The sequence below is a fragment of the Psittacula echo genome (assembly GCF_963264785.1).
Source record: "Psittacula echo genome assembly, chromosome: 25".
Lineage (NCBI taxonomy): Eukaryota > Metazoa > Chordata > Aves > Psittaciformes > Psittacidae > Psittacula > Psittacula echo.
In genome coordinates this window covers 4,931,842-4,953,921 of record NC_137760.1, presented here as the reverse complement: position 1 = coordinate 4,953,921, position 22,080 = coordinate 4,931,842, and the positions used below count along the sequence as shown (strand labels likewise).

Here is a 22,080-nt window from a genome sequence, read left to right as displayed (position 1 = left end):
GCTGGCAAATGCCATCAGAGGGGCTGTTCACAACACTGCTAAAGAGAAAAAACCATTTCACAAGTTCCCCTTGTGGCCTCCCTTGCTCCTCCTCCCCCATCAAAAATTCATAAAGGGAATCAGCATTCTTTACCGAATGGGTCCCTCAGGTGCCATAGACCTTGTTGGAGAGAAAAGCTATAAATATCGAATTATACACCTCATGGGAAGAAAGGGCTGAAGATTCAGCTTCAAACCCACTGCGCTGTCCCCAGGGGAACTCACTCCAGACTCCAGGTCCAGCGTGGCAAGGAAATGGGTCAAGTGTGTCAATTCTGAGATTGGCAACCTCCGACACCTCTAATGATGCCCGAGTCCCCTCCTCGATGTCCGCTGCCCCCCGCGCACCACAGACTTGCCAAAGTCCCTTCAAGTGGAAACATAAATACCCAAGTCAAGCAGCAGTGAGAAGTTGTGCTAAAGGCTACTTCAGAAGCATTTCTGAGCCATTAAGGCAAGTGCAGTTCTCAGATTATCTCTATACCACTGCAATACAGTAGAATAAAGGGCAAGGGCACTTCAACCAGCAAGTCCTCTGCGTAGGTTTTACTCTAGGCACTGTGTAAACTCCACATTATGAGACTGTTCAAGGCCCCATGACCTTTTTGCTTTCTCTCAATATTTTCAAGTTGCAATAAAAGTGAAACAGTTAAAAAGCCAAACAAACAAAAAGCATTCAGTAGAACTGCTGTCCATAGGCACAACCCAGCACACGCTCACTACTGAGGCACAGGAGGTCAGAAGAGCTGCCTACAGCTCAGCAGTAAGCATCTCCAGGATCTGGCCTCTCCCCACATTTTTCTCATCTTTGGCTTAGGCTGGTGGTAGCAAAAGTCACCCAACAGCAGAGAACAGTAAGAAAAACACACACTCCTCTGCACAAGCCAACCTCAGTGCATAACTTGCAGCACCACAGCGTGGTTCACCTTCACAGATCTTTGACAAAACATGGATGAAGGAATAGCCTCAAGTGGTGCAAGCAGGAGTTACCTCCTATACAAGGGGAATGCATTTAAACCCAGTTAGGTTAACCCTCTTGCTTCCAAACATTGGCAAAGTGAATGAAATGCTGAGGAAAATCAGTGATCATCATTCTTTGTTTATTCCCAAGCCAGGTACAAGAGAGGCCGCAGCCAGACAAATACAGTGTCTCACATCAAGGCTACTTCTGTTGACCTCTTGTCACTCTGAGACTACCAGCAATATGTTCCTTAGTTCTAATGCCACTGTTGTGCATACCAATTAATGTTTCCTACATAGTTTCTGTGGTCTCCTACAGCTATTTTTTTGCAGGGAAGATGAAAAGGGGAATGCGTGTGGTTGCAAGCATCAAATTGCTAGCACAGCTGAGAGGGAATTGTTCTCTCAACACCAGAGGGGAAGTGCCCTCCAAACTCATCACCACCACTGCTCCTGCCACCTTCCATTCTGAGAGCACTGACATTTTTGGTGCACACTCAGCATTTATAGCCGAGTCCCGGGTAACACTACACCTCTACACACCACCTTCCACTCAAACAGCGAAGAGGCCTTGATCACATCTGTCAACATCCCCAGGTCCCATGCATTCATCTGAGTGGCTCCTACTACACACACAAACGTGATGCAGATCAGATGTGTCCCACCTGCATCAGCTTGCACATTGCACCCACAGGGAGTAAGGATCCCTTGAGTCACTCTGCACTCCAACACGAAGCCACATAAAAGCATCACCCTTGGAAAACAGAAGCTGGCTGCATCAAACCAAGGGTGCAAGTAGCTGAGGGGAGTAACGTTCTTACTAGAGAACAGACCAACATTTCAGATCTCTCAGGTCAATGCTGTTTCTCTCATGCCAATGTTACTTGCAGAAATTTCTACTACATGCCTTCAATTTTGCCGAGCCAAAGCAATTTAGAGCATTGGAACCATGTTATTTGCCTGCAGTCTGAAAACAAAAGCTCTCCACTTTGAGCAGAGACACATTTTAAAACCACTCATTTATGTAAACTCATCTTTCCATGGACAATTCATAACCACCCTGTTTTCTTCTCTTTTGCTTATAACACTTCCCACATTATGTTTCGGTGTCATTAAATGCCCTTTTATGGCTCCCTCGTTGTAGGTGCCTGAGTATTAACCAGAGCTTCAAGATTTACAACTTATTTTAAACTCAGATAATGATGTTTAATTTGTTATTGGCTGTGTAAAGGTTAACAAAGAAATAACTCAAACTATTAGCAAAGGAATAACGCATTACAACAGGGCAATTAAGAGCTATATCTGGCACTGCATGAAAAGATTGATCTCATTTCAAAAGGAACTCGATGATCCACATTCACAACCCATGAAGCACAAAGGTAGCACTCAAGTTCATCCTTTCCATGCTTTATGTATCATTCAGTTGGTTTTCATCAAGGAATTTGCACAAGTAAGATGCTGACAGGGGAGCACAAATCTATCCGTGAGGTTTGAAAGACGTTTGTGCCCTTGGTATCTCACACTGCTCCTTTCTGGGCTTACCTCTCTCTGAGCAGAGCTGGCAGAATGCAGTAAGCAGCATTTACCTGCCCATAAAAGCCAGCTAAGCTTAGCTTAAGCACACCTCCAGCTGCACACTGAGCCATGTCTTTGTCCATGACTTTAGTGAGACGCAGGCTCACTTCCCTCCACCAGCTCTGCAGTGGAAGAGAAGCACCATCTGAAACTAATGTACTGGAAATAAACACAAATCAATGTCCTAAACGAGAAGATTTCAAACTGATTTTATAGTCCTGCTGCAACTGCACCCCAAGGCCTCGCTGCTGAACTGCAGTGCTGTGGCTTCCACTGATCACACATTTTGCTGAGGGGGAGGAGGGTTTATTATGTCAAATTCACTGCACTGTTACAGTTGTTCTCATGCAGATAAGTCCTTTTCTTTTTCCCTCATCCTTATTGAGGCTGTTGGGCAATTGCCGGAAACACTATTTGGAAGAGTTGGGGAGAGGTTATTGGATGTAGGCCCAGCAGCTTTTGGAAAAACAGAGTAGAAACTATGCAGAATTCATGGAAGAAAGACAAGCAGATGCTGCTTGACAAGATGGTTATATTCTTGTGTCAACAAATTAGTACGTGGGCAGCCAAAAAGCCCACACAGAGGTAGCACAAGCAAATGTGTCCTTAAGACATGCAAGGGAAAACACAAACTCTCCCTGTAGGATCTACACCAGCAAGCAAACCGCTAGGACCCTCCTCAGCAATGCACTCGAGACCAATTCCCACAAACTCTGGATCAAGGCACAGGAAAGGCTGGGTACAAAGTAAACCCAGGCCTGAAACTTCTGCAGCTGAGCTCTGTTTTTGAACAAATCCTTGCATTTGGGAACAATTCCAAACCATCTTCCATGGGGCTGAAAAATATGGATGGGAATGAAAAAACATGGATTCTGCAACTCTGGCGTGAACAGCATGCAGTTTATTTCTTTAAACTCTTACCCAACACTGCAGCCAAGTGCAAGTTCAATCACAATTCCCAACCACTGCTTGGGAGAGGACCATGCCTCCAGCTGGTATAAAAAATGGAATGTGACTTGAACAGCTTTAAGACTATTTCTACCAAGCCCAAGACCTGACTTTGTAGTCTCTTAAACATCCTTTTCTTTAGACCTTTTTCCTACCTGCAAGCTCTACCTCCATCTTCCCTGACACCTCCACCCCAATTTGACATTATCTTGGCTCTAAACTTGCAGAAGCATCAAGGGGGCAGGGGTGGACACCAGTGCACCTTCCCTGTAGGATTTTAGCATAAATTCTAAGCAGTCTTATAAAATTCTGTGGAACCTTCCCATTCTACCCTTCCCCCACCCTTTTCTGCCCCTTTTCCCTCCTCTTAACTCTTACCACATGTTGCAAGAGCCAGACATGAGTCAGACCAAGCTACTTCAGCAGGAGGGAGGAGGAGGTGGGCAGAGTGGAGGGTTCCTTTAAGAGAGGGGCTATTTCCCAGACTGCCCATTCCACACTCCAGTGCTACCTCACACAGCACCAGGGACTGGCCATTAAAACCAGTCCTGCCAAGGAGCCAAGAACAGAGATCCAACAAGAAATTCAAGAACGGGGGATGAAAATTGGGGAATTCATTCTTTTCTTGGGCAGTAAATTTCTAGTGGGTGAATACACCCTGAAAGCCATCAGCTGTGGGTACACAAGCTCCTGCTGCTCTCTCATCAGTAACGGGCACTGAGGATGAAGTAAACCTTGTGATTTATGTCACTTTCATGTTGAAACAAGGTGATATCTAAGGCTCACAGCTAAGGGTTGGTTCTCCCATTGCAGTTGTGGTTTATCTGCTCAACTTGGTTTTGCAATCTGTTGCTAAGAGCACTTTTTCAGTAGCTCTGCTGAACACACAGGGTTTGATCATCGATGTTGCCACCAAACCCAACATTTGACCTTTCAAATACTATGATGAGCAATGCATGAGTACAGTTACCGGTTAGTGTCAGAATGCACCAAGCAGTTAGCTATGCCCTTCCTAAAATACAATTCTCTATTCTCAGTACCACATCCATACAGAACGTTTATAAACTTTAATAATCGTGAGGTCCGTTAATACTGACTGGAAATGAATGCCAGAGGCCAACTCTACCTCAAAGTAATACTAGTTCTTGCTTTTATTCTTCTCATGTTATTGAATACTCTCTTCGCTTATGCCCCTGTTCAAGGCATTTCCACTTTTGCAGTGTTCCTCTAAGACGAAACACGCAGCTCACTGTGCCAAGAGTCTCAGCAGAAGTTTCAGACTAGACAGTTTGCATCCAACACTTTTATTTCTCCTTATGTTAAACTGTTCCAGCTTCCAAAAATGTTTTCAATTACATTTGATTTGTGCTGTTGTTGTTAACTTCAACAAATTTCTACTCCATTCCCATCAGTGCCCCTGAGGCAAATGGGCAGCGTAAAGGTCTGTGGAAAAGTGCAAGTGATGAGTTTTGGATTATAAAGTGCAATTCAGTTGGCATTAGGTATTGCAGAGATAGGAAAATCCCCAGGAAATAGAATCATCCAGATGGATTTCCTGCAGAGCCAGCTCAAATATTTCTGCATCATATTTGCAAGTGCTTCTGGATCAGGAAGACTTACACAGAGACACAGAGCAGGCTTAGGCCTGAAAGCTGGACTGTCGTGTTCAGAGCCCTGCACCCAAGGCACTATGTCCTTCCAAAGCTAGAAGCGCTGGAAAATGTGATGGAGCAGTACAAGTGGCTGTGCCTGGAACCTGTGTAGACATACATGTAACGCATTTAATACTGCTTCCAGATCAGCATCATCTTTGGCCAGCAGGATTTCTGAGCTCTATGCTAATGGAACAGCACACCCACAACCCAGACCAACTCCCTTAGATAAAAGAAGAACAACAAACAGCAAAGTATTGAAATACAAACTGCCAATGCCTTGATTAAAGGAGAAGAGGGTTTCAGTATCCAGCAGCAGCTCTATTACCTGCTGCATTTCTCCCTAAGGCTCGGGGCAAGCAGGCTACATGGGAACAGCACACAGCATTGCTGCTGCTTCCAGGATATTGGTGTTAAAAAACAATATTGATGAACTACTTTGTCATTGTTAACAGCACTGCTGACAAACTCACAGCAGGCCCACTGAGAGGAAGACAGCAGCGTGTCTACCGAGTGCCTCTTGTAGCTGAGACATGTGCTCTGAATTAGGCAAGGTGTGTAAATTCTGACAGCCAGAGCTCTTTAGAGAACGCCCAGGTCTGAAGGATTCTGGTGCACTTTTGTTGTTGCTGCTGCATTTCCCTGTAGTTCTTCTCTCAAAAGAAGCCTTGCTCCTTGGAGAGTGTGTTAACAGGCTCCAGCTCCTCAAGTGTCATTTGACAGAGAGAAAATTGAAATGCTAAAAAGAAACTCCCGTTTCCTTTCCTTCTTGCATTCATTATTTTTATTCTCTCTAACTGGAGCTTAACCTCAGAGGAGAGCCAAGCACCACACAGGCTGGGAGATGGGGGAGGAGGATGGGCGAGAGACAACCAAACAACATGGTTTCCTTCACAGACAGCCATGCGTGAAACTAGCACCCTGGTAATGTCTGGGAAGACCTTGTCTGCAGCACAGGCTGCCAGCCCGATCCCAGAAAGCTTCATTTCTAACCCTAACTATTCTGTGATTCCCAGGATTGCCCTAACCAGGGCAGGAACACTCAACAATCATGACAATACTGTGTTGAAGGAAATCAGGCTATACTGTACTTGGTCACTACAATAACACAGGGACACCTTGAAAGGACACCCATCAGTTGACTGATAAGGTAAGCTGGTAATAAAATAATTAACTGAAAAGTATTTTTACTACTACAAAAGCTATAAAATCCACTGAGTAATACTGCTAAACCATCCAACTTCTCCATGTCCTGCAATTTCATCTTTGGTTTTGTCTCCAGATCCCCAAACCCTTTCACATTCTCTACCAAGAAACCATCTGAAACAGTTATCTCCATTACTTTTATGCTCCTTCCAGGAAATGTTTTGACCTTCTGAAGTGCAACTGTTCATCTTCTAGGCATTTATTGGCAGGAAAAAACACCAGGTTTCTTTCCTTCCAATAATTGAAAATACATTTCCAAGTTTCAAGAGCTTCTTGCTAAGAGAAAAAAATTTTGCATAAAAAGTCTAAATATTAATAGTTACAACCACAAAGCACCAACCAACTTCCAACCATTTCTAATTCCCACCATTATCGCACATTTGACTGGAAGTTTCCTTGTATCAGCCTAAGTATAGAGACATTGTTTAATTTCAATGATTCAATGCCAGATTTAACCATCAAACTCACCGTGTCCTCTTTCTGTTGAGTCTGACCTCATACCTTGGTTCTGAAATCACTGTGCTAGGAGGTAGGGGAAAAGGGTGGTTTTACACTCAGCGCAATCACGGTCATTTCAATCCCATTCTGCTGCAACGCTCAGAAATGTTCTCATTTTGATATAATTAGTGCTTTATTGCAGGCAAAATTAACCAAATGAAACTTTATCAGCTGTTTAATTAATACTCAGTTTGCCAGTGCTTTTTGCCAGCTAGCACTGTGCTGCAATGGTCCTTTCAGCTGCTGTTATGCTGCTGGTGCCTCCGGTGAAGCACACATTGACTCACATCTCTGCCAGTCAGCCAAGATGCCCCTCATGGAAGAGCAAAGCATGACACACAACCAAGGAGCTGTTGTGATGTGAATGATTTCTAGTATCAGTTCCACAGCATTCCAGGACTCACAACTACAACAGCGTATACAAACCCACCTTGTCTTAGGAAGGGCCTCTGCAGAGGGACAGCAAGAGAACTATACTTTCTGTTTGGTAAGGAATAGCCACCACCACATTACTTCCCTGCCAACCTGACACCGGTTTTAAAGAGGTTTTAAACCTTATTTACAGTTACATTACTTGGGTAAAAGAAATTTAGACATCAGTTGCCTCTGAGTCCTCTTTGGAGTATTTCCCATACACAGACATAAGAGCTGGACAAATCTTCGGCTGAGATCCAGAACTGGGAGAGTATTTTTATCAAGAAAAATTAAAGACTTGTACTAGCTCAGCTCAGGAGTTTTCTCTGGAAGAGTGTCCCAGTGGAGACAGGCTTCAGGGGGAAGTGATGCAGCAGCATGAATTGACTCACGCATGGTATGATTCTTATCTCTAGAGTCAGCCTTTTCAATGCCATCTTATGACAGGGACCTGAATGATGTCTCCCAAGTTCCAGACTTGTGACTCACTCACAGGACACTCTTTCCAATATGGGATCTTGTTATTTCCGACTTTCCTCTCTCTGTTCCAGGCCTAAACACATCAGGTGTCACTGGCTGGGGAACAATGGGTAGATTGAGTCATTTCTCCCTTGGAATGGAACTAGAGCACCAAGGTCTGACAGCAGACACTGCTGAAGTGCTGATCTGAACCAATCCCAGTAACATCTCCTGCTTACCAGTCACAGCCAGCACTGGGTGATGACATTTTAAAGTGGGAGGTCACAGTGCATTCACATCCTTCCTTCTACGATCATATCCTGCCTTCTCTGTCACACAACAGATGGGCTACAGCATTCCTACCTGCTCACAAAGTAACTGGGAACCAGCTGGGTGGGAGCAAGCAAAGAGAAAGGTTCAGAAAGATGAACGTGCATGAGACGACCCATTCAACAACCAGCTACTGGTGCAAAGCGGAAGGAGGAAAGACAAACATCAGACAGGACTTCCTGTGAGTGTTCAAAACAGAAAGACTCTGATTGTGAGCAGAGACAAAGGCTTTGGCAATGTACACACACTCCTTAGAAGACAGAGTGTGCCATGGGGAGAAGGGGGCACAGCACGCAGCACTAGTAACCAAACGGGATAGCTACTCTCTCTGACAAAGCACATATCATCCAACTCACCAGGCCATTACAACAGGTACAGGAGATGTAATATTATCATTGTCTAGCCATAACTCTATAAATACATTCCGACTTGACAAATTCTTGGAGAAAAGCAGCAGTGAGTGTCTGCTGTTATGGGTCTAATGAGCTGCCTCTGAAATCCGAGCTAAAGACAGCTCCCTAGTGGCTGCCGAGCCCAGAGGAAACCTCCTTCAGAGTCCATCAGTGCAAACCGGTGCTGACAGCTTGGGACTACACAACACACAGATTTATTTCACAGACAGCCACAGACAGGAATTTAGCACCCCAAGCTGGCCTCCTGCTTAGCAGAGAAGGTGTTAAAACGCAACCACGCAAAGCCTGGCTCCCCCTCTCCACACACGTTTTCTTCCCTGACCCCTCCCCTTGAACAAATCACAGTAGCAACTCATCAATTTGGTCACCTGCATCAGGCAGCAAAACACTGACCAAGTTCCCCCTTTCCCACCTCAGTCTCCCCTCATACCCCCAACAAATATACAGCAACTTTTAAAATATAAGCCTTTATTATTATTGTTGGTTTCCCCAAAAATTGCTTTTCAAGATTAAAATAGGATTCGCAGAGTTTCACATCATTTCAGGTTTTTAAGCTGGGGATTGAAAACCCAGGTCAAAATGATGAGTGCAGGTTCTCACACACCCCAGTATTTAGACAGACAGACAAGCTTCATTTCCATTAACACAACAGCAAAAGCTCTGAGAAATCCCTTAAACGAGGGAATTTGATACAATTGGCACTGTGGCCAGTACTGATGATATACAAATCTCGCCTGCTCGCACATCATGCTCCTATTTTTAGACTTTTAGGAAACAAAGAGCCCTTCTTGCTGGTTATCTGCTTGTTTGGGGAGAAGGGAGAGGCCTTTTCTGCCTATTGCTCCATCAGCTTCAGAGCAAGTTTGTATTTGCTGATTAAGAGTCTGCAACCAGCAACAGGAAGAGCCAGCCCTTCACAATGCTCTCACACAGGTACCTTCCTGATGTCACTATGATCACTTTTAGATTATTTCCTTGACATTCAGCAAGAAGCCATCAGCCCTATAGCACCCTTCAGCGCTTTTTGACGCACAGCAAGAAGCTCATCCTGGCCCAGAGTAGCCAGGCACTGTATTAACCAGATTGCTCAACAGTGACAGACTGTATTTGCATTCCAAGGTGAAATCTATCAAGGGGAAAAGATAAAGTGTGAGATTTCAGAGCAGACAAGGTGATCAGATAATGACATTATCCTACACAATACAGGATATGGTTACCATTTTCAACTGAGCTAGTTGTTTACTCTCTCCTCCACCCAACTAAGCAAGTACATGAGACTCCAGATTTTAACATCAGATACAGAGGTGAACATCAGGGGTAAAGCTTCATATTGCTCAGGGTTTAGCTTAGATAAGCATCCAGCTGAAGCCTATGAGGATGAAAAATCAGATAGGAAGTCTCCTCAATATGGACTCTATAGATAGATATAGATATGTATATATATAAATATAAATATATATCTCTCTCTCAAAAGCACTTCCACAGAATTTTGGGGGCTTTTGCAGCCCTACAGAAACTCTTAGAGGCTTAGGAATTTAATTTCTTACCAATACATCATGGAAACTCATTCCTACGGATTTTATCTCATGGAAAGCAGCAAGGGGTAGAACTTTAAAAACTAGTTGGAGGTGACACACACAAATGCGATTTATGTTCAAACTCCTGCTTGTCTGAGGGCTGGTCTTGTTTTCTTATTTCTTATTCCCATTAATCAAGCTCATCTCCACAGGTTTCTTTCGTCCCCAGCCTCCTCTCCCATTTCACTTCTTCCTTGTTGCCCCGATTTCCCAAGACATTTCCACCCTATATTTTTCTAAGCCTGTTCATCTACCCATATAAAGCAACTGGAGATTAAAAAAGAAGACAACACAATGGGGAGAGATGAAGCTCATTACAATACAGAATTTCAAACTAAGCAAGGCGAAGTCTATTGTATACTTGGAAGCATTAGAACTGCTTGTAGCTGTGGCTGTACTGATGCAGCACATGAGATCTATGCTTCTCTCCAGCCTTTCCAGGCTGGGGAATTCAAGTGGGCTGATTCCTCCTTTGGGCTTCCAGAATCCCTCCCCACCAAAGCCTAGAGAGCATCATTAGGATATATTGCAGAAAGACTCAGAATAACAAGATTCAGGGCAGTACACCAGACATGAAGCGAGGTGGGTTGGGGGATTTTTTTACCCACCTCTTCACACCAGCACTGATCTTCTTCCTACAATCATCTTTTTCCTCACTGCAACCTCGCCAAGGGCAATATTGCCTCTTGATAATACGATCTTTGTATGCACCTTCAGAATTGAGAGAGATCTAGGGGAATTTGAGGGTTAGAGGAAAAGAATTTCAAACCAAACTTAAGAAAGAAGCACCACACAGAGCTAGGTGATGCGAGATCAGAAAATAACACCTCCTCTCTGACCCACACTATAGATCTCACCTCCTAGTGTCCCATTTCCCCTACATACACGTAAGTCTCCCTTATATCAGCACTGTATATTGATTGGGGTGGGATCAACAGGAGCAGCAAGGAGCCATCTCTTTTACTACTGACAGTTTAGTATTAGGAAGATCCACACTGCTGGATGCTCTGTATACATTGGCAAAACAGTCTGACTCAGAGAGCCTACAACCCAAACCAGGCACAGCCGAACAGCAAGACCTTCCTTCCATGAACCTGGAATTAAAAGGTGTTAGGAATAGTCATTTCACTCCCATAGTCTTTCCCAATTAAGCCCAGCATTCAACATGGCCAGGTCCCCTCCAGTTCTGATTTATCCCCGCACCCACATGGTAACTCTAAAAACTGATGGGAAAAATTAAACTCATTGTTGCAATTTGCTTAGCTTAATCTAAAGCAAGAGCATTATGTCCCCTCGTGAATGCTGCTGCAAGTGGCTTCGTAGCCTGACCCTTACTTATAATCCCCTGTAAATTCACCCAAAAAGTCATGAACTACATAATATTAGTTCTTACAGACTGACATATTTCCCTGATCTTTCATGAGCCACATGGGGAAACAGTTTTCGCCTGATCTGAATGCAGAAGAAAAACAGTGATCCTAATCAACCATTTACCCTTAGTGGCTTCCCTAAACAAATCTGGGAAAGAGCTTAAAGGCTTGGGAATATCCTCAACCCTGCTTGATGCACTGTAATAACCCTACCTAATTATACTGATATAAAAACTAATTGGAGAGATAGCAAATGTCAGGGTAAGATGCAAATTGTAGGGTGTTAATTGCTGAACAGGTGCTGGAATAGAATTAAATGAGCATCTTGATTAGGAGAGTGGAAAAAACAAATGTGGACCCCGAAATCAAGTTGGCCACGTGAATTATTTAGCAGCCTCCTTGTACCAGCCAAAGGTCATGTTGATGTGACCTCTGCTTTGTGATGGGTGGGCTGCCAAAACAATAGTGAACTCCAGGAGAAAACAGGGCTTAGGAGGGAGAGGAGACTAGCCAACGCATGGAACTTCCAATGGGATAACGAAGGAGCTTTTTTTCCTTACAGGACTTCTGGGTGGATAACATACATCAAGTTTTCAATAGGGATCATTGTGGTGATACACACTAGTCCTGGAGCCAGGGGAGTCCCCGTGCAGGTACAACACCACCTTGTCCTCTGCTGCCCTTGCAAGCACAGAAGCAAGGTTACTGCCATTTGCAGCAATTATTTGGGGATATGAATGTTGGTCCAAACAAAAATGAACTAAAAGCCAGGTTTTTAGTCCAAAAATGGACTCAGAGCAGCATTTGCAGTCACGGGCAGTTCTTCAGTGACACTATTATGGTAGTAAATCTTCTCCTCATAGGCCCCCAAGAAACCATCTCATGTTCCAGTTGCTATTGAATGACCAGCAAACAGATCAGATCAAGTAACATCAGCAAGTGACAGAACCTACTGAAATGTTGTGCTAATTATGGAGAATTCTGGAAACCAATTCCTTAGAAATTACTGGAAAGATTTAAATGGTTGTTCACTTCTGTTAGTGACTTCCTATCACACTGGTTCAAACAACTGAGGCATGAGACTAAAGGAGGCCTCTTCCACTGACTTCACTTAATAAGCAAACAGGTCTCAGTGATGGGAACAGCTGATGTGAGGTGGTAGCTGAAATGACTGCATTACTTCCAGGAGCAGCTGAGACTCCATCTAGAGCAGGATCTGACCATTAGGCACTGTCCAAAGTCACAGCACAAACCTGCATTGCAGAGCTTCCACTCTAAATGGAAAGGATAGAGAAGGAACAACCGAAGCACAATGAAACAGGCCAGTTGTCCTGGACAGGCTTAAAACATCAGGGGCCTAAAAGATATCTTAAAATGAATACAAGCAAGAGCTCAACTTAAAGCTTTTAATATTGCCAATGAAGAGCAGGATAAGAGCTGGATCTTACTTTTTTGCTGCATACTAACAGGCTACAGCCTCTCTTCTTTTAAGTCTTGTATTCCCAAACATTCATGCAACACAGCACACTGCAGTTGTCTCCAGACTAATTCCCCATTAGATACATTCCTACATACCAGATCCCTTTTTGCAGAAGACAGAACTAACCACAGAGTTACCAGGAATGGATTGTGTTAAGGCAGTGGTGAGAATACAACCACCAGTGCTATTGACAGCTCCTCAAGAGGAAAACCAACTTGCATAAGAGAACAGCCTAAGCCAGTGACAGAGACACTGAGCATAAGAGTGCCAGTGCCCTTTTCCCCACCCAAATGCTGGAAGATTCCATACGGACATCTGCAACAGTGCCAAGTCATAAGAAAGCCATGTTTCTGTCCCAAGAAGCGAAAGAGAGGGACAGTGCTTACAGGGTCTGCACACAGATAACACACTGCAGGCACACAGGAGCAGGCACCATTTCAGAGGATGATGAAACACCTCCCACAGATCTTGGGGGACAAGCGGAGAAGCACGCTTAAGACTTAAAGCTTAGATTTATGACAGTAAGACCCGAAGTTCCCTTTGTGTCTAGGGGATATGATACACCATGGGTGACAGGAGAATAGAGTGGGTACTGCATTGCAAGGCTCAGTCTCCTGGGATGAAGACACCAATTCATTATCTGCACAGCATCCTTCTTGGGGCCTCCACTGCTAGAGGAGGCAGCTGCCAATCACGTTCCATTCTGCAGACTTGTGTTCAGTGCTTGCAGTGTGGGCTGGAAGCAGCTGCAGGGACAAACAGACTCAGTTCATTTTTCAAGTTCAGATCTATGTCTTAGAGGGGAAGGGCTGCAACTCCAATCAAGTTGCCTCTCCAAAGACTTCAGCTTTAACTTTGCTGTTCAGGGCCGCTACAGACATGCAAGGGTGTACCTGAAATGGCATAATGGGGTAGGGGTGGAAGATGGTGACAACAGAGACTCAATTTGTGTAGGGTTCGACTGAGCAAAGTCTTGGTAGTTTGTTAAAATCCTGTTCCTGCATATGATCACAGCTGTGCTGCAGGCTGTTACACACAGCTCTGTAGAACCATTATGCTAACAACCACCCTGCACTTTGCCAGGGCTGATTGTCCCAAAACAGCTTGTGGAACAGCTCTAGATTTCTTATATTGGGAAAAGTAACGCACATGAAACATTCATATTAAACATTCATATTAAAGCTTGCAGGAAGATAAAACTTCACCCACACCTGCAGCTTACAGCAATGTTAATAGCAAGTCTTTCACATGCCAACGATCTTAAATACAGAAATATTACGGAGCTCATAAAAACTCATTCAGAAACTAGAAAATGCTACAATCGAAATTAACGAAGTAACTGAAATCCTTTTTGATGTATATGGTACGATCCTATTACAATATAATTCTTCCTCCTCAATATATCACAGCATGTACCTTGCCAGATCCCCATTTTTACCTGCTCATTCTAGCTGTTCCTTGCCTCTTCCTCAGCCCCTAGCTGGGCCCAACCTATCATCATGTCTTAATCCTCCAGTCAAGACTCCCAGTCCATACAAAATTCCTCACCAAACCTTAAAGCCTAATTCTCTTGCCCAGAAGCACCATTTCCCCCACACTGCAAGCAGGCCATCAAGAGGCTGCTCCCAAACTATGCGCAGTATATATCCACAAGGGTTACAGACAAGCCTGAGCCGATAGAAACTCTCCTAGCTGTATGACAATTCACATGAGCCAAGCAATCAGAATCCACTGCTCTAAAATCGCCTTTGATCTGTGCAAATACAGAGCATTTATCTGCTGGCTGCTGTTCTCTTGCTAAAGCAGAGCTCTCAAGCAGAGGAAAACAGCCATCCAATGTATGAATGCACATAGAACTTCACGTGCCTTCATGGGTAACATAAAGAGAAATCTTGCCTATAAAAAAATACAAACCTGAAGCTACAGAAGGAAATGAAGGGAAGGGGGACACAGTCCCATTGCCCATCACGGAAATGGTTCAGGTCACTGCTTCTGAAGGGCAACTCTATGTTAGGCGAGTTATCAGGCAGGGCTCCTCTCCTGCTTGTGTTGCTTGGCTAAATAGAAAGCAACTGACAGTGACACTTTTTGAAGGCACCGAAGTCAAACTGGAAAATGAGAGAACCAGATGTCCCCGCAGGAATGCTGGGAAATGCTTGAGATAAAGGGGAAGGGGAAAATAAAAACCCAAACCTTTAACCAAAACGTCCCAGAGGATATTTTGTTTGAGGTCTATGTCAACAAGTGACACTGACACAACCCTGGATACTTTTCCCCCTTCTTTAGCAGAGGAATTCTGACTGACCAAATCTTTTGTCAACATCAAGGAAAATGATTTATTCTGGCGTGGAGTCAACCTTCAAAGTCCTCGTTATTTTTCTTCGAGGTACTGAGCACCCACGTTCTTAATGAGAGGAGAGATCTGGAAAAACATCACTGTTCAAGTATTTGCTCCTGCTCCAAATTAGTATCCAGCACAATGTAGCGTGGAGACCCAGTGACACTGCCAGCAGCATTAATTCAAGGAGCATTTAAAGCTGTCCAGAATAAAACCCTCAGATAGATGCATAAGAAGAACATGTCTGAAGGAGGCAGAACCTCCCTAGCTTTACCTCCCCTCCCAAACAGCACTTTGTAGTTTAGATTCATGTGAAAATCCGAAGTTTTATCTTTTCAAAAAAGGAAACTTCTGGAACTGTAGTTCCTGATGGGAAGTTGACAACAGACAACAAAGCCCAGCTGGGAATTTTAGCAGTTTCATGTTTCTTTTCAGGACTTAGTTTCAAAATAATATTTACATGCATGCTTCTTGATGTTGATGCTAAATAAAAGTGCCAATCGCCTTGCTGAATCAGGATCCATTTGCTGAAATAGCTTTTTATCAAGGTTGCAGAAGAAAATATAGCCACATTCCTTCAAAAACCATTCAATATTTGTATTGACATCCCCACTCTTGGCTTTAAGTCTCATTTCTTTATGCCACCAGGTAATTTCATCTGTTCACTGTGTTCTGGCTTTCAAGTGCTTTAAACACCTGTGTAATTACCCACCCTATACCATCTCTTTTCAAACACTCGCTCATCTTCCTCCAAGGTAAAGCACAATGTGTGTGTATCTGGCTAATGCAAACGTACCTCATGCAGTCCTGCTTTTGCAACGTAGCTCTTGGGTACAGAGCCTAAGAGCAAGGCAATTATTTCTTTCCTTTCTGATACAAGCCTCTTGCACAGAGCTGCAAAGATCAAGACAAGGACCCAGCGGGAAAAAGTGGTAGTGGAAAACTCTTCCCCTGAAGCAAAGGAACAGACCTAACTAGAGCAAGTGAACACCTACAATAATCAGGCTAACAAACCTGCTTGGTGGTGCAGTCAGCAGCAACAATGGAAAGCATAAGGAGCACACAGAACGGATGGCACATCCTGTGGAGAAAGTTGACTAGTACTTTGAGGGAAGCACTGGGAATACAAGGGAAAGGCTGTCAGAGGAGCCACCTCCTATCACACTACAGAGCCTGAATCTTGAAAGGATTCACGGTAATTGACAATACCATTTTCCTTTGCTTGGGATTCACATTTCCAAGGAGAATAGTTACTCCACTCTTTTCTCTTTAAAGGGATAAAAAAAATCCATGGAGCAGAATTTTCTGCCTTCATGCCAAAAACTGAGCAGAGGGAAAAGGGCTCAATGGGCTGCAGAGCCGGACTTGCCCCGCTCACTGATGGCCCCAGGCCACATGGGTATGAAGTTGTGACCCTTGGAGCCGAAAAGCTCCTATAGCTCAGACTCTGCCAGTTTCCCTTCCCAAATTGCAATTCCTTCCTGGAAAAGCAGATTAGGTTTCACTCCTTGTTTTTTGCTTGGTGGTTTTGTTGGGGTTTTTTATTGTTAAAATATATACACCCACTTCCAGAATACTGGAATAACAACCTTGCTCCTGCTTCCACTGAAAGGAAAGGAAGTTTTGATGTGGATTCGCAGAAGAGAAATCCTTAACCCCATAACATGCCATACAAACAGGAGCCCTGGTGGTTGTTCTCTGCTGGAATAAACAGAACAATCCCTTCAGCATGAGAAATGCCATCATCCGGTGAAATCAGCTTCATGCCATCTCCTGTCAGGTGTGACAGCACTTGAGATCATGAGAGGGGCAAGTGATTAAGAGCCACCACAGGGCAATCAGTTGCTGCTTCTTTTTACTTTCTTGAAATAGCCTTTGTAGGACAGATACAAATCCAAGTAGGGCAGAGCAGCTCCTTTTGCCTAATGGGTTCACAGGCACTCAAATAAGCTGAGTACTTAAAAACAACTCAGGAGCCACAGTAAAAGAGAGAAAATTATTGCTTCCTGCCATGACCAAATATTAAACACAGCACACACCTAATGGCTCTATCACTCCCCAGGGAAGAAGCTTTATGAACAATAAAATCCCAGCAGACTTGCACTGTTTGGACTTAGAAGCCTCATTATAGGCTTGCTGATCCAATATGATTTACAAGCTCAATGGACTCCACTTGAAGGAAAAGCCACCAAACGTGGAGTTATAAATGGAATGCCCATGGAGAAATAAGCATTGTTTGTGAAGGAAATGAGCAGAGGAGAAGAGATGGGGAGGAAAGTCAAAAAAAAAGAAGAAAGCGGAGATGGGCTGAATGAGAGCAGCACATTAGAGGTCCCAGTCAGAGAACGATGGGAACATGACTTACACTTGCAGAAAGGAAATGCTGTTCCAGGACATGCTTACGTGATCCAGCCTGGAACACACAAGACTTGGATGCCACTCCACACTGGCTCCTACATGATCCTGGGCAAGCCATGTCAGCTCTTACTGTCATTAAAATGGTGAGCCCATTGCTATCTGACTTAGCAAGTTTCAGATATACATTATATACTTTCAGTCTCAACCCTGTCTTCATTTTGCAAGGACTCTGGGAGATGTTCCAAGCAGGACAAGTTATTTCCATCCCCTATCTGAAAGGAGCAAACACTGTACATTAACTGGCAGCCCTTCTTCAGATGTGAAGCACTCTCTTCAGAGCGGCTGAAGTTAACAGCATGGAAAATACATGAGATCTTACCAGAAACAGATGGTGAAAGAAACACAAGGAAGGGACGGACAGAAATAAAAGGTTCAAAAGGAAAGCAAGAGGCAGTAACAAGAAAGGCTAGGCCAGATGAAGTGACAAGTCCATAAAACCAGGTCTAGACAGAGGCCTAGAGGAGGGCAAAAGTGCTAAGGAAGAGTATTTCAGGTCATAAATACAGAGAGGATGCTTTCACTAAGATGCAAATATTCTGAAATACTGGCAAAGATGCATTCAGATGGATCCAGACAAATGCAGACCATTTTCAAACAGCTGAGTTTTAGGGATCCCATGTCACACACCAATGCTCTACATGCCCAGAATTTCTTCTGCCCTGTTTGCACAGTGAATTCACCCTCAGCTACTGTTCCCAGAGGTGCTTTAGCTCATGGGAAACTTTGATTCCATTCCCCACTCTACTGCTACCAAACTCCTTGACTCCATTGGCTCCTCACAGTGCTATCACATCTGTCCTTCCGAGAGCCCTCAGTATCAGCTGGCTGTTCATAAGAACACGACACAAACTGCATCAAATTCTCTTTACTGCAAGGACAAAGCCTCCATTTAAGAGGAGACAAGGATTTTTCCACTCTGTTTGAACTCTGCGCAACACTCTGCCTTGCCCAGTCAGGATTCACCCAGCCAGCACCAGCAATGGTTTTTGTCTCCACTAAAGCACAACTCATCTAACAAGATTGGATTTTGTCCACGCTTGCTGTCCAAACTGCATTAAAGCACCAGGGAACCTCTCTGGCAGGTTAAAGCCATTCCCATTGTCCTGTCCCTACAGGCCCTTGGTCCAAAGCCCCTCTCCAGGTTCCCTGTAGGCCCTTTTAGGCACTGGAGCTGCTCTAAGGTTTCCCCTTAAGGAGCCTTCTCTTCTCCAGGCTGAACCAGCCCAGCTCTCTCAGCTTGCTCAGAGACTTAACCATGATCCACTTGCAGTCCTGAAACCAGAACATGAGCTGACTATTTCAGTCACACTTAGTGGAATTAAACCAATCAATTTTGGTTAACACTCCAACTTGTTATGTTTCTCCCTCAAACTTATCCCAAAAGGCAAGTGCTCCATTCAGAGGGCTCAGGACAAAATGCTGCACAGCCACACAGTGACAGCACAAGGCTTGAGGCACTCCTGTGTGGAAGCAAGGTCCCAGTTTTGTTGCTTCCTAATAGATCCGTGCTTGAAGTCAGCAGCGACTTAAACTCATTTCTTTATGCTTAGTTTCAGGAGCAGTAACACCTTCAGCCCAGGCAACAGCAACCAACAGCCTGGGGAGAGAGTAACTTTTAATTCACTCCAGAACAATTGCCCCTAATGGCAACAGCTTTCCACATCACCATAGTATTTTTGCACACATCAGTTTTTAGCATGTGTCTCTCTCTGTGTTACCAGTGAAAGGTAGAAATGCCTATGGGAATGGCTGGAAAAATACACGGAGTCTGCAATGCAGAACCTGGGACTTCCACAGTTCAAACTAGTTCCTTAACCACAAGCCCATCCTTCAGTTTTCAGGCACACTCAGAGAGATCTTTAAGCTCCTCCTGATTCACCAACTTGCTGGAAAACCTGTTGTCTGTCGACATTAAAAGGAAGATTAAGTGACACCATCCTCCAGTTTACTCCATTTACAAGCTTTAAGTGATTGCACATAGCAAAGATTACAAGATGTTTTGTACAACAAATCAGTAAAGAAATGTTCTTTGTGCCTAAAAGGGGAAGAAGGGGGAAGAACCAAACATGCACATCAGGCACTAAGAGAACCACTTGTCAAACGGCTCCGATAGTGCACTGTAAGTTACTGACTCCCCACAAACATCCAGTCTACTAAAAAATTCATAAAGAGACAGATGGCACAACAGCAGCTCTTTGCAGGAGAGCAGGGTTTAGCAGTGAACAAAGGACTTTGACTCCCTAGGACAAGAGAAGAGATCATTGTGGGGTTTGGAGGCTTGGAAGGGGGGATTGGAGCACACAGGGAGCTGAGGAGGACTGTGTCTCTCTGGGGCTCCTCGGTTCACCCCACAGCAGCAACAGATTTGAGACATTGATTCTACCTTGGCAGGCATACAAGGAGCGTGGAGCACAGCAGAACAAGAACAATCCAACTCTGCCACGGAGGTGAAATCCTCACAGTAGAAATACGAAAAATAAACCCAAAATGCCTATTGAAGGATCTGAAACCGCTTTCCACAGGGGGAAACTGAGGACTTATGTGACCGGCTTGAAGTCTCAGGGCAACCTGTATCAGTGAGAATTTGATCCAGGCCTCTCCATTCATGCTGTTCTGCCCCTAAGCATTAGGAAATATCTTTATGTTACCCCATGGTTTTTGGGATCAGCCTGAAAGGGTGATGGAAAGGATAAAAGGATAAAGTCCTTTTTAGAGGGCTGAGATTAAGGGAAAAAGAAAAAATAAAAAAGTTAAAAAAAAAAAAAAAAAACAACAAAGAAAAATATAAATTAAAACCATCCCAACATTCCCACTTGATGAATGGGGAATTTATATCCCAACTGCCCTAAAATGAGGAATTAAATTCATCTGCAGCATCTCTGACCTTTTAATCCCAAGACCAAGTTTCTTTTCATGTGCATCACTGCAGTGGGAAAGGAGGAAAACTAATTGGAATATAAGCAAAATACAGTTTTCATTTGGGAAGTATCATCTTTAAAAGAACAAGCGTCCACCCTTCTGTCTGGAAGCCACCCCAACCCCTCCACCTCACATCCCTGCCTATGATTTCAACAAAGAAGGGAATGTTAGTACTCAAAGTTCACAGATTTCCAGGAATTACAAGGAACATCGAGAACCACCACTTCAGCCATGAAGGGAGGGGGAGAATAAAAACCATTACACTGCTGAAGTCTCATAAACCCACCACTTCCACAGGTACTAACTCCAAAAACTAAGCTGTAAAACAGGATGAATAGACACCAAGATCCCTGGAAACCTGCCCCTGCTATGATCCACCATGGAAGCACACTAGAACAATTCAGCTCTGATGAATTTTGATCTCATATGCTAAATTAAAGCTTGCTCTAATATTCTGAGAGCTGACTGGGATTTGTGCTGTCTAAAAAGCTTTGAGAGTCTATTCTGGAAATGCTTCTGGACTAAACATCTACCAAGAAACCTCCCGTCCACGCTCACACAGTCCTTTCAGTGCTGTGCTCCACTGGGGTTCTGTCTTTCCTGTTTTTTGACCTCTGCAATAGCAGCGTTGCAGGATTTGAGCTGTATCATTGCTGTTAACACAGAGGCAACATTCTGAAATCACATTCTGATCAGACTTACCCTGGAATTCTGACGCAAAACATTGAAGAAACCTAAATACTCCAACACTTCCTACAGACCTTTGTCGGTGGGAGAGGGTCGCAGTGAATTTCAGTGAAGAAGTTGCCTTTCATATAGAAAAGTGCTAGTTTTCAAGAGTGAATGGAAAAATAACTGCGAGGTCCTTAGGATCTAAATCTAGTGCCCAGAGCAAAGGTCACAGCAGAAATGTTTTATTCAGCATAAGAACTTTTGGAATTCATTCAAGGAGAAGAAAAAACCCAACAACAACACCACGACTGACATTTTTTTCCCACTGAGCCATTTCTTCCTTTTAAAAGAGGGATACAAGCTTCCATGCTCTGGCAAATGCCAATGAATTGTGCCTCCCTATAGCAATAAACAGGTAAACCAACACAAGAGTCTAAGCATCAGTCCCAGGGACCATAAAAAGCAAAGAGAGAAACAGAGAAAGGGGGAAACACTGCACTGCTGTGCACTGCTCATGGAGTTATGGTCATTTGCAGCAGCTTGTAACATAGTTCCTGAACTCAGCTAAATTTGGTGCACGGTTTAGCTCAGTGCAACAGCGGATGGTTATAACCTCAACCAATTCGAAGGCTTCAGTACTCTTTAGGTCTGTAGGATGTGTCTATGGCATGGGCCAAAGCAGAGCACAGACACACACCCCACATGCAGCCCCTCTCTGCACTCACTCCACTTACTATTTATTGCTAAAAAGAACCTGTAGTTCTTTTTAAACTAAGAAGAAACTCACCATGAAGGCAACACTGAACTGAAAA

The 22,080-nt window shown here is 44.0% G+C and overlaps 1 protein-coding gene across 1 annotated transcript in view; it reads right to left on the bottom strand.

Annotated features, from left to right (window-relative positions):
- The window catches only part of EBF2 (EBF transcription factor 2), a gene marked incomplete at both ends in the record, with an annotated part of 114,761 nt that overhangs the window by 80,636 nt on the left and 12,045 nt on the right, over positions 1 to 22,080 (bottom strand). The gene's annotated exons all lie outside the window — the stretch shown is intronic.